The sequence below is a fragment of the Pseudopipra pipra genome, chromosome 28, assembly GCF_036250125.1.
Source record: "Pseudopipra pipra isolate bDixPip1 chromosome 28, bDixPip1.hap1, whole genome shotgun sequence".
In the NCBI taxonomy this organism is placed as follows: domain Eukaryota; kingdom Metazoa; phylum Chordata; class Aves; order Passeriformes; family Pipridae; genus Pseudopipra; species Pseudopipra pipra.
The window spans coordinates 2,268,989-2,282,153 of record NC_087576.1 but is presented as its reverse complement, the minus strand read 5'-3'; the positions used below and the strand labels follow the sequence as shown (position 1 = coordinate 2,282,153).

Below are 13,165 nucleotides of genomic sequence, written 5' to 3'. Positions count from 1 at the left end.
TTAGAAAATGGCAAACACAGATTAATCAATTACAAATGCCTCTTTATCCCGCGGTGCCCTGCAATTAACAGTACTTAAATGTGTTAACAAAGTAGGAGGCCCGCATTTGTAAAGCAACTTCTTGCTGCTTTTTCTTTCCCCCCCCCCCGGTTTCCCTGACTGTGTCTGAGCCCTTTCCATCCTCCCTTCCTCTGTGCAGAGGTTTAACCCTCCTGGATGAGGGGTTTAAAACAGTTGTAAATCATCACACAGCGTTAGCAAAACCAAAAAAAAAGCCCTTTTGGCCGGGCTTGGAGGGGGAATGAAGCAGGGGAAGCCGTGGGTACTCTCCGGGGTCGCACACGACAATGGCAGAGGAAAATCCAGGAAATACAATAACTCGATTCATGGCTCGTTTCTTACGCCGCTGCCAAAAGCGTGATTAAGTCGCAAAGGGTTCGATCAGGGACACGCGGGGTAACAAAACCCTCCTCTCCATTGACAGGGCGCTATTTTCAGGGAACATCCAGTGCCCTGTCCCGGACAAAAGTAGGGGAGGACGGGCCGGGGAGGGAGAGGGGAAGCCCGGCGGGGAGGGAGGGAGGGAGGGAGGGGGGGAGCTGCTGCATTCAGGGGGACGAAGAAGGGCCCGGGAGGGAGGGAAGGCAGGTGGTCCAGCGGCAGGAGCATCCCGGCTCACCTGGAGCCGCTCCCGTGTGTCCGGGCACTGCTGCCATCTATTGGGAGCGAGCGGCTCCAGCCCTCTCCAGAGCCGGGTTTGGGAAGAGGGTGGGAGCGGGGAGGTGTCACCGCGCCCCGGAGCATCGCCAGCCTCGGGAGGGAAGGATTGTGGGGCTGCTCCACGCGGCGCTTCCAGAGCATCATGGAATGGGTTGGGTTGGGAGAACCTTAAATCGTCCGATCCCCCCCTGCTCGGGCCTGCCCTGATCCCAGGATGGGCACGGGAGAATCCCGCAGGAACCGCCGCGTTAGACTGGGATGGCTTCAGAGCGAAGGGTGATCAGGAATTCGGGGGTGGGGGTAGGGCAGGACATCCTGGAATCCCGGGGTGGTTTGGGTTGGAAGGGCTTTGAAATCATCCCGTTCCACCCCCTGCCGTGGGCAGGGACACCTTCACCAGCCCAGCTTGCTCCAAGCTGGCCTTGGGCACTTCCAGGGATCTTGGAGCAGCCACAGCTTCTTATATCTCTCCTTGCATCATTAGGAATTGTGTGGGAGCCCTAAATCACCCTCCTGGACCCCCAAGTGCTGGTGACACAGCCCAGGCTGAGACATTGCCTGGTGATGCTCAGTTTTGGGGTGGAAGAGGTCAGGTTTAGGTGAGACATTGGGAAAAATTCTTCCCTGTGAGGATCGGGGGGCCCTGCCCATGGCAATGGCTTTGGGATTGCTAAGGGATTTGGGGATTGCTGAGGCAGCTGGAGCTTCCCAGAGCACTGAGGGGGGAAGGAGAGCAGAAATTGGGATGCCAAAGGGCTGTTCCTGCTTTGGAAGAACTGGGAATGCAGCAATTAAATAGGCCAGGCTTGGAATGGGGCTCTGGGGTTCTGTTGATGCCTCTGGGAATGGGTTTGGATCCCCTGGTGCCCAGTTGGGGGTCAGGCTCCATCTTATTCCCGTTCCATCTCTGCATCAGTTCTCTGCTCTGGAGAAGGAGGACAGAGGGGAAAAGCTCGTGGGACATCATTCATGGGGTAAATTGAGCATCAGAGGGAGAAAATATTCCCTGTTCACCCAGCTTGTTCCCTGTGTGGTGAAGATGAACCATCAGCTGGGCTTGTGATTATCCTCTTGGAAATAAAAAGGCAAACTGAGGCAACACACGAGTGCAAGTAGGGGAAAATCACATTTTAGTGCGTGTTCAGCAGGAACATGTGCTCACCATATCCTATAGCTTAGGTGTGTTCCAGCAGCTGCTTAGTGTGCATTTATATAATAACTTAATTGGAAGTGGGCTCTGCTTGGGGAGATTAACTTTGCAGTGTTGAATGCCTCAATTTTTTGGAAACCTCTTCAGTGCAGGGACTGCTGGTCAGGCCTTTTTTGGTTAAAACAAGCTGACAGAATCTCCTGAAGACTCATTTTAAAAGCTCTCCTATGAGAAGGGTTGGATCTGCCCAGCACAACCTGGCTTTTTTTTCTGACTGGGGGCACTGGGAATTTCCTCGCAGGCTTTTAAAAATCTGTGTTTCTTAAACAGGAAACATTTACTAAAGAAGTAACTCGCAACTAACAAACATAAATAGACTCGCACATAGCTCGAGTTCCAGCTTTGTCTCCTTTGTTTATCAGGAATTTGTCAGACAACTGTCTTGGGCTCTAATATATCCCACGGAGGCCTGGGGCAGCTCCATCATATATTGCAAGGAAAAAAAAACTTGATGGGAGGCACAAATTCCCAGCCTGGGCTGGGGCTTCTCGTTCCTGATTGTTTTATGGGATAACCTGTGGAAGTGAGTGTGTGAACTGGGAGGGGAGGGGGGACCCAGGGAGCACCTGGAGAGTCATCCTGGGGGTGAGCACTGGGATCACTGGTGCAATTCCCACCAAAACCAGGCAGGGAATGTGACTGGGGAGATTTTCCACCGTTTAATTGGGGTGGGGATGGTCAGAGGTGCCCACAGGTGGGTTACTGCTGGTGACACCCCCCCCCTCCACCCTCCCAGCCCCTTTCCCTGGACCTACCCAGCAGGTGAATCCCCCCTGGAGGTGGATTTGGGAAGGGAGCAGGGCTGCCTGGACGCTGGGGCAGCCTTTGCAGGCAGAGCCGTGTAACAAGTGCAGCCTCTATTCAGCCACTTTAATGAGGAAGCCGAGGCTCCAAAGCTCCGGGGAGGGGGATGGGAAGGCAGGGGCAGGGCTGGCCAGTCCTTCGGGTCAGCAACAGAAATGTATTTAACCGTTAGACACGACATGATAGAATCGATATATGTGCTCCCCCCTGCCCCTCCCCAGTTCCCAGTTGGTCCCCAGGCTGCTGATTCACTCCCAGTGCCCGTGTCCAGCTGATGCTCCAGAAAGTCCCCGTGTGAATCCAACCCCAAAATAGCTCCACTCCCCCATTTCGGGGCCAAACTGCCCTTTGATTCTTTCGTTCTAAATCCTCATTTTAGCCTCTGCAGAGCCAAAGGGGTCCTGGGGGCTCTGGGTGGAAAAGGGCTGCTGAGAAGCCAATTTAAGCAGCCCCAGCACAGCCAGGGCACGACCCAGCCCTGCTGGAGGCAGGGGAGGCTTCCCAGAGCCCGGAGCTGTCCCGGGCTATTCCTGGTGTCCCTCTGTATATTTAGCTGGGATTCTGTGCCTCTATTAGGGCCTTTCCCTGCTCCTCAGCACCAGGGGAGCTGAACAACTCGGTGTTCTTTGCATCCTTGCCCAAATTTGCCCTGTTGTTCCCGGGAAGCCGTGCTGGGGAGCGCAGGGAATGATGTTGCAGATTTTGCTGCCTGCTGGCACTGTACCCGAAAATAACCAAAACTCCTGGCTATTTTTAGTGCCAGAGCATTCTCAGAAGCTTCCTGCCTTGATTTCCCTGCCTCCTCCTGCTTATTGTTCACTGCTTTGGGCTGTGCTGTCATTCCAGGAGTGGCCCCCAAGCCTCACCTGCCCCAGAGAAAAAAAAACAACACCTCAGTTTCTGTGATATGAACTCCTTAATTTCATTTTTGTGGCCATACCTCTTCTAGCCAGCTATTAAGTGCTGTTAATTAGCCAACCTCCATCCTAGGAGATATTTGCTACCCCAAATCCAGGCCTTGGCAAGCCCGGATTGGAAATTTTTCTTTGGCAAGTGGAAATTTTTCTTTGGAAAACGTCTAAGCTATTTTTTCAGGGATTGTTCCAGCCCCTTTTCTCTCTCTCACGAGCCCGGCCTGGTAAGCAGGAGGCTTTCAGCATCACTCTGAAATCCCTGGGAATAATACCTGCTGCTACCTGTCCTGAGCCACGGGAAGAGCTGAGAAATCAGGAATTTAAGATTGTCAGGAGCTCTGCAGGGCGGGAGCAGCTCTTTGGTGGGTGTGACAGCAGCCACTGAGCAGCAGGTCCCTCGATTTGGGGGGCACTGGCCAGCAGCCAAATTGTCCTGGAGCCCCACTGAGAGTTCCCTGCAGCATCTGAGGCACCAAAGCTTTGCCACGAAGCTCCTGCAGTGAAGGACAGGGTTTATTTTGGGGGAAGAGAGCAGGAATTTCCAAACAAAGTGGCCAAAACCTGAGTGGAATTGGAAAAGTGAGCACAAAATGATGCTGCAACCCCTCCTGTCTCCCTAAGCCAGGTTGGGTTCCAGTTTTCTCAGGCTTTGTCCAGCCCTGGCTTAAATATCACCAGGGACTCAAATTACTGCTGGGGCTCGTCCAGCCAGGTCTGAACTCTTGAGGCCTGACCTGAGGGATTAGTGCTGTGGCCAAGGGTCCTGAGCAGCCCTGGCTGGAGGCACCCCCAGCTCCCCTGGCTGGGAAGGCAGCTGGCAGGAAACAGGCCCCTTCCTCGGGGTAGGAATCAGTGTTTCCTTGAGCCCAGGGATTAACAAAGCCTGGGTTCCCACACATTCGTGCCTTGTGGGCAATTGTTCAGCACAGTCGAGGCTTTTCCCACAACTGGGGGTGTTGGACATTCCCAGTTCTTCCCCCCTGGTGGCCAGTGAGGGGTGCTGGGGTGATGTGGGCTTTGAGGGGAGTGGGTTTAGGGTTGTCTTCTAACAATTTGGCTTTTGGCAAAGGGCTTGGGGAACTCTGAGGCATTTGGGACCCCAGCAAATGCAGCTGAAGGTGCCCAGAGAACTCAAACCATCAGAAATGTGCACAGCTCGTGTTTGTAGAGATATCACCTTGTTACATCAGGCTAAACCCACTAAGAATGGACTTAAAAACCATGGCAGGCTTCACAAACCCAGCTGGGTTTTAGTTCACTTGGTGGTTTGAAGGTCTGGGGGTTTGGGGTGTTTTATGGGCTGGGATTTTTTATTTTGTGTGGAGCCCAGCCTGGAATTTTTGACTGAAAAACCAGGCAAGAATAAATTCTGCTAATCTTGAAAAGAGGACTGGGGGCATTATCCTGACTTGCTTAGGACAGGCAGAGCAGGACCAAAGTCCTGGGTTTTGGGTTCTGATCTGGCTGAAATGTCAATTTGTTGCTATTAGATCCACTTGTGGGTCAGGCCTTAAAGTCTCTCTATTTGTTTCTAGATAAAAGATCTCCAGAAGATCTCCAGAAGACCTCCTTTATTGTGTTTAAAATTCAAACTGGGAGCTGACACAGTGGAGTTTCCCAAACAACAGCCCCTTGGTGTTTAGGTGGCTGTGACATCCAGCTCTGGCTCAACCAGAAACCTGCAGCCAAATCTTCCAGGGCCTTGAACTGGGTCAAATTCCCAGTTCACACGAGGCCTCTGAGCTGCTGACTCTTGGGGCTGATCACCAGATCAGTGGCAATTAGAACAGACAATCAATCCCTGTTTAGTTTCCATTTGATGCAGCAGCAAATCTGGGAGACAGATCTTAATTTAGGACTACAAAGGGAGATAAAACAGCCATGCAAATCGCTTGTCCTGCTTGGTGATGGCTCTATTTTCCTGCAGCTGCTTCAGAGGGAGCTGCTGGGAAGAATTAAATGGAGCTTTGGGATGCTGTGACCCCCTGGAATTATCCAGGGCTGGGTGGGAGCAGCCTGGGCTGGTGGAAGGTGTCCCTGCCCATGGCTGGGTGGTCTTTAAAATCCCTTCTAGCCCAACCCACAATTGCTGCTGTGAGAGAACCGTTGCTCTTCTCCCTTTCCCTTTGCAAGCTCCCTAAAAATCACCTGTTTGCCTTGACATGGTTTGAGTACCCGAAACTCTGCTCTGTAAAATCTGCTTTTCTCCTGCTTTTGGTGAAAAAGGCAAAAGCCTGGTTTAGAACTGTGGCCCCTGGAGCTGTCAGGAAACAGCTGGAGGTGAAATTTCCCTGGCAAACACAGAAAGTCTCCTTGGATGTAGAGGACAGCTCGGAGTTGCTGCTTCATTGTCACCCCCAGTGTCCTTTATCCTTCTTGTTTGATCCACTCCCTGCATCCCAGTTTCTTTCTTTCACTCCCATCCCCAGACCTCCCTTGGCTGGCTGCTTTGATGACACCCTCTCCTGCTTCTTTTCCTAATGAATGGATGGAAAAAGGTCTTCTGACTAAGCTAAAAAAACAGGTTTTTTAACTGGTGAGAGAGCTCGGAGCAGCTGGCAGATATTTCTGCAAGCCCTTTTCCTCTTCTATTTTAAGTTCAGTTTAGATCAAAAAAGAGGGTGCAGGGAGAGGGGGAAAAAAAGAAAAAAAGAAGGGAAGAAATGAGCTTGGAAAGCAGGATTGGATCAAAAAAGAGGGTGCAGGGAAAGGGGAAAGAAGAAAAAAAGGAAGACTTGAGCTTGGAAATTCAGGGCTCCCTGCTGCTGCTTCCCTGCTCCTCTGAGGAAGGAGGGAGGGGTGAGGTGCACTTGGAGCTGAACCTGAGGAAGGAGGTGGGAAGGGGAGGGCTGGAGGTGCTGGTTTGCTTCTCTCAAACCTCCCTGGATGTGGGGTTCATCATCCTGCCCCTCGGAGGCCAATCCACAGGGAACTCCCCCCCCAATTCCCCACAACTCCCCTTCCTGAGCCTGCCCGGGGTGTGCCCGGAGCAGCAGATGGGGAGGGAGCAGGGCTGGGAACAGGGCTGGGAACAGGGCTGGGAACAGGGCTGGGAACAGGGCTGGGAACAGGCAGTTCCAGGCTCTTCCCGCTTGGATTTCCCCTCCCAGCTGAACCGGGAGGGACAAACCCCCTGCTCAGCCCCAGCCCTGGCCCCTCCCCTGGGTTTGGGTCTCCAAAGGACTCCTCAGGGGTCCCCCTTGGCAGGGGAAGCATCACCTGTCCAGGCTGGGAGAGGTGGAGAGGTGGGAGCTGCTGCCTTTCCTTCCAGGCAGAGGCATAAATATTAAATCCCGAATTTTCCAGAGCAAGGAAGCACAAATGGGGTGGTTGAGTTCATGGGGGAGGATGATGTGGGGGGGTGTCTTTTCTTCTGAGCAGCCTGGGCTGGTGGAAGGTGTAGAAGATGATCCTCGAGGTCCCTCCATGATCCTATTCTGGGATTTTCTGGGATTAGCAGGAGCCCTAAAAGGAGGAGAGTGGCTGTATTACTGCCAGAGAAACATGGAAAACTTCCCTGCTTCTCCTCTCCTAAAAACACCCTGTCCTTGTTTTTCTGGGACAAACAGGTCCCACCCAGGGGTGTTTGGGGTGGGGACTGGCACAAGAAGCTCCCAAAATCCAGGAGCTACAAAGATTCCCAGGGACCTTCAGCCTCTGCAATTCTGAGGTTCCACCAGATCTGAGATTTGAGCTTTCCCAGTTCCTTCTCTATATTTTAATGATGCTCTACTCACTCTGTGCTGATTTAGGCCTTGGCAATTAACAGTTTTTCTCCGACAATGATCTTTCTGCCTTCTGAAAAAAATCACAGGCAAAGAAGGATTCTCATGTCAAAGGGTTTTTTTGTCCAGCACAGTGCCCAGAATTTTTATTATACCAACCTTAGGACCTGTGACTTGTTACTTTAATAGAAACTAAAAAAAAAAAACCACAACAAACACAAATTGCCACTCTTGCAAAACAAATTCCAGTAACTATTGGCTAGAAAAGTTTGAAGGGACTTTCTCAAGAGTGGAGTGAGGAGGCTGCCATGTCATTCCCTGATTGGTTTTGGGTTTAATTTAATTTTTTTTTTTAATTTAAAGAGCTGCTGTGCAAAGTGAAATGCAAAATCCTGCCTGATTCCTGCTTGCCTCACTCACCCCTAGTGCTCGGGAAAGGAAAGATCTTCCCAAGGATCCTTCCCCACTCCATAAAAAACGAAAAAAAAAGCAAATTCATGATTCATGAAGGCTCTGGCCATAGATCTTGCAAAGAAATGCTTGGCAGCTTGAGAGAATAGCTGGGTTTATTTTAACCTTTAAGAATGACACCAATTTCACAGCTGTTAATGCTCTGTGGCTCCTCCGCTTTCCAATGCAAATTGCACACCAAGGGCTGCTGCATCCTGATGAGGGGGGAGGCAGAATCTCCATATTAATGTGCCAATATCTTTGTTCTGAAGTGTTTAATTTTATGCTTTAATGAGGGATCCTCTCCCCTGTTCAAGGCAAGCCTTTGCAAGAAACTATTTGGATAATTTGCCGGTGTCATCCGGCGCTGGAGCGGGGCAGGGAAAGGCTGGCTGGGATTTTGGGGGTGTCTCCGGGGTACAAACTGTTGGGAGGGGAGTCCCTGAGGAAAGGTCTTACCCAGAGCCCCTCAAAATTGGGCTTGGGATTGACTCCTGCCAGGGATTTTGGATGAGTTTGGGATTGACTCCTGCCAGGGATTTTGGATGGGTTTGGAATTAACTCAGAATTGTTTTTGGGATTGACTCCTACCAGGGATTTTGGATGACTTTGGAATTAATTCCTGCCAATGATTTTGGATGGGTTTAGGGTTAACTCAAAATTGGGTTTGGGATTGACTCCTGCCAGGGATTTTGGATTGGTTTGGAATTCACTCAGAATTGAGTTTGGGATTGACTCCTGCCAGGGATTTTGGATGAGTTTGGGATTAACTCCTGCCAGTGATTTTGGATGGGTTTAGGGTTAACTCAAAATTGGGCTTGGGATTGACTCCTGCCAGGGATTTTGGGTGGGCTGCTGGGAAGGAGGTGGGGTGGGTGCCCAACCCCTCTGAAATTCCAGGGGTCCTCCTCCCTCTCTTCATCCCTTCCAGCCTCTCTGGGCTCTGTTTGCTCTCCCTTCAGGTGACCAGCTCTGTCCCTGCACACACCCCATGTCTCCAAATCCCTCCCTCAGCAGCAGCTATGACTTGGCAAAGCCCATTTCCCTCTGGAAAGGCAACTTTCCCACCCCCAAGGGCCACATCCTGCCTCTGCACCTCCCCTCTGGGGCTGGGCCTGGGGCTGGAACATCCACCTGCTGCAGGGAGGGATTAAAAACCCTCCCATTCTGCTTGGCAGGTCCACATCCAGCCCAAGAGTGCAGCAAAGCTTTCAGCAATGCCTTTAAAGGACTCTTTCCCCTTCCCCAGAGGAGTGTTTTCACTGCCTGAGGTACCAGGAGTTGAGTGCTGAAAGTTCTTTATGTATCTCGTCCGTGAATGCACATTTGGTTCGAATCAAAATCCCATTGAAACAGGCACTGGGATTTAGAGCACGGGATTACAAGTAATTCTGGGTTATTATTAGTAATCACTTTTCATCAGGCATTGCCTTTACAAGATCCAGAACAGTCCCAGCAGAAAGAGACTAAAATATACCATTGCTTTGATTGAAAAAAATGGAATTGTGCGAAGTGAATCCATCGTGGAGTGTAATAATATGAGAAAACCTTTAACTGGCCTTCATTTCTGTTGGAAATGAATTCAAACACCACAGAAGATAATAGTTCATGGAATCCTTAAGGTTGGAAAAGCCCTCAATTGAGTCCAACCTGTGAGTGATCCCCACCTTGAGCCACGTCCAGTCCTTCCTTGGACACATCCAAGGGTGGGACTCCCACCACCTCCAGGGCAGCCCTTTCTGAGGCCTGACCACCTTTTCCTGAAAGAAATTCCTCCTGATGTCCAACCTGACCCTCCCCTGGCAGAGTTTGAGGCCTTTTTCCCCTTTTCCAACCGACAGTTGCCACCTTATATTGAGCATTAACCAACTGCACCTTCCCCCCACAGCGGCTGGGACACCATCAAACCCAGCCTGACTTTCTGCACATGAAGCAGAGATATTAAATCCCTTTAATAATAAGATTTTTCAGCAGGTTTTTGTTGCTGCTGTTGCCAGGTTTATGGAGCCTGTAGCCAGATCCAAGTGGCTCTGTCGGGGCAGACACCCGGGTAACTCTTAAATTGCATCCTGCCTTTTGGAACAAGTTCTGACATCACTGCCCCGGTGCAGCCGGGGTTATTCAGCTGGGCTAAGCAAATTAAAAGGTTCTGCTTTGCCTCTCCCTTACTCTGCTTTTTGTACTGGCGGTGTAATTGAGGCAGCTCCTGCTCCCCAGCTCCGGGAGGGGGGAGCTGCATCCCGAGGCAGCGTGTGGTGCCGCACGGGAGCCATGGCGGAGGGAAGGGGGGATGGAAGCCGTGGTTTCACTAATGTGCACCTGCTGAGGAGCTGCTCCAGCGGGGCCTGCGGGGGCTGGACGGGGGCCAAGGCCTCGAGACAGCTCGGTTTGATCCCTGGCAAACCGTGGAATGTTTCCCAGGAGGCTTAAAACACCTTCCGTCGGCGGCAGCGAGGAGGGGCCGCGCTCCGAGCCCTCCATGAGACCAGGGAGGGAGTGGATTCCCCGTTCCTGGAGTGCCCAAGGCCAGGTTGGATGGGCCTTGGAGCAACCTGGAACAGTGGAAGGTGTCCCTGCCCATGGGGGGTGGGACTGGATGGGCTTTAAGGTCAATTATTCACATATTGTGAGGTTCCACCCCCAGGCTTTTCCCACTCAAACTGAGAGTTGGATTAAATGGGATATTGGGAAGGAATTCTTCCCTGTGCAGGTGGGGAGGCCCTGGCACGGGTTGCCCAGAGAAGCTGTGGCTGCCCCATCCCTGGAAGTGTCCAAGGAGCAACCTGGAGCAACCTGAGCTGGTGGAAGGTGTCCCTGCCCATGGCAGGGGTGGGGCTGGACAGGCTTTGAAATCCCTTCCATCCCAAACCATTCCATGCCCCCCCGTGCCCTGTGGGGATTCTCCAACCACCATTTCAGCACGTCCAGAGCGTTGGGGAGCCACGAGGGGAGGGCGGGGGGAGTGTGGACGTGGGGGACAAAGTGTCACCGGGGAGAGGGGCGGGGAGAGAGGAGGGTGGGAGGGAAGGGAGGAGGTTCGGGAGGGAGCAGAGGAGGGTGGAGAGGGAACAGAGGAGGGTGGAGAGGGAACAGAGGAGGGTGGAGAGGGAGCAGAGGAGGGTGGTTTGCTGGGAGGAGCAGTGGAGGGTGGTTTAAGAAGGAGCAGGGAAGGTGGGTTCAGGAGGGAGCAGAGGGTGGTTTAGGAGGGAGCAGGGGCTGGTTTAGGAGGGAGCAGGGGCTGCTTTAGGAGGGAGCAGGGGCTGCTTTAGGAAGGAGCAGGGGCTGGTTTTCTGGGAGGAGCAGGGAAGGTTCAGGAGGGAGCAGAGGGTGGTTCAGGAGGGAGCAGGGGCTGGTTTTGTGGGAGGAGCAGGGAAGGTTGGTTCAGGAAGGAGCAGAGAGTGGTTTAAGAGGGAGCAGAGAGTGGTTTTCTGGGAGGAGCAGGGAAGGTGGGTTCAGGAGGGAGCAGGGGCTGGTTTTCTGGGAGGAGAAGGGAAGATTGGTTTAGGAAGGAGCAGGGAAGGTCTGTTCAGGAGGGGGCAGGGAAGGTGGGTTCAGGAGGGAGCAGGGGTTGGTTTTCGGGGAGGAGCAGGGAAGGTTGAGGAGGGAGCAGAGGGTGGTTTTCGGGGAGGAGCAGGGAAGGTTGAGAAGGGAGCAGAGGGTGGTTTTCGGGGAGGAGCAGGGAAGGTTGAGGAGGGAGCAGAGGGTGGTTTTCGGGGAGGAGCAGCCGGGCCGGGGCAGCGGAGCGTTTCTAACTCTCTCCCGCCGAGGTGCAGTTGCTCACGTCCCTCCGGAGCGCAGCGAATGGAGGGGTCCTGGCTGGGGAAGGGGGGCTGAAAGGTGGGCAGGGATCCAGTTACACAATTGCCCTCGCAGCATTCCCAGCCAGGGAGCAGCTGAGCACAGAGCGGGGCGGGGGGGAGTTATTGACTTTGGGTCCCCCCCCCTTTCTCTTTTTCTTCTTTTCTTCTCCCCCTCTATTTTTTTTTTATTTTTTATTGAGGTTGGATAAAAATCTTAACACCTTGGGAATAGCCTAACAGTGGTACAATAGCCTGGCCTGTGCAATTTAATAGGGTCTCCTGAATGGGAATGGAAAGAAGGGGATGATTCTCCCAGGGCTAACAGTGCCTTTCTTTTTTCTCTTTCCACGAACCGGCCAGGAAAGAAACCCTCCAGCATTTAACCTGTAAGGGAAGGGAAAAGTCTTCCAGCAGCTTATGCTGAGCTTTTAGTCACAAATACTGAAACTTCTTATTTTTATTTTTATTTTGGGGTTGTGTGGTTTTTTTCTTCTCATCTGGTGAGCTCTTTGTGCCCTAGACCAGCGACCACCTGAGATCAGGAGCAAGGAAGATTTTGGGGGGAAAACCTTATCCCATGATGCCTATTCCTGTATCCCTAAACAGTCTTAAAAGCATGACCCTGGAATGGGCAAACCATGATCCTTGGACAGTCCTGATCCCTGTGCTGGTTGTTTCTTTTTCCCTTTAAAACTCGGGTACAGGAGAGAAGCCAAACTCCTCTGGCATCCAACTCCCTACAGCGAGGGCAGGATGGAAGTTTCTGGGGTATTTTACAGTCCTTGTTTCACTCAGGATGCAAAATAAATAATGCAAGTACGCTCTGGAACCAAAGGACTCTGATGGCTCAGGCAGAAATTTGCTTGTACAAGTCTCCTGCCAAATTTGACAGCGGCTCAGCGTGAGTTCCTGCACTCCTGAAATAAGTTTAAAATCGCTGTTTTAAAGCAGCAATAAAAGTTCTGCTTCCACAGGGCCTTTTTTGGAGGTTCAATAAAGTTTTCCTGGTGTCCCACTATTTGCCTGTGTCCTGATCCAGGACACAGAATCCAGAATCTATCCCACAGTGCCATGTCCCCAAACTCAGCCTCATCTTACCATTGACCTCCTGTTACTGCTGTTTGTAATTAAAACATGCAGCAGGTACAACTCCTAAGTAAAAATCAAGTCAATCAGCCCTGGAATAACGATGGAAAGAATAGGGAATGTGCTGGAATAATTGGAGTATCTCCTTGCACTCGGACTCCCAGCTGGATGCATACGTGCTCAGAGGGCCAGGACAACCTGCTTTGCTTTGCAAACTCCTCTGCAGTTCAGCTGGAAACATTAAAAAAGACAAGTAGGAATGTTCACCTTTGGGGGTGAAGGGGTGGAGGAATCAGAGCTTGGAGTTTGCAATTCAATTGTGTGGAAAATGCAACGTTTCCCCTCCAAATAGGCCTTGGATGGAGCCGTGATTCATCCCCCATTGAAGTCCCTGCCAGAGTTGCTTTTGATTTAATCACAATCAAACCCTCTGGGATTATTCTCACTTGCAAACTG

The 13,165-nt window shown here is 51.9% G+C and overlaps 1 long non-coding RNA gene across 1 annotated transcript; it reads left to right on the top strand.

Moving 5' to 3' along the window:
- The first annotated feature begins 460 nt into the window (after positions 1–460).
- LOC135403698 (uncharacterized) lies at positions 461–1,810 on the top strand. Its single transcript, XR_010425464.1, has 3 exons — positions 461–528; positions 1,157–1,308; positions 1,637–1,810. It is a non-coding gene; the product is annotated as an uncharacterized LOC135403698 (long non-coding RNA).
- The last annotated feature ends 11,355 nt before the right edge of the window (positions 1,811–13,165 follow it).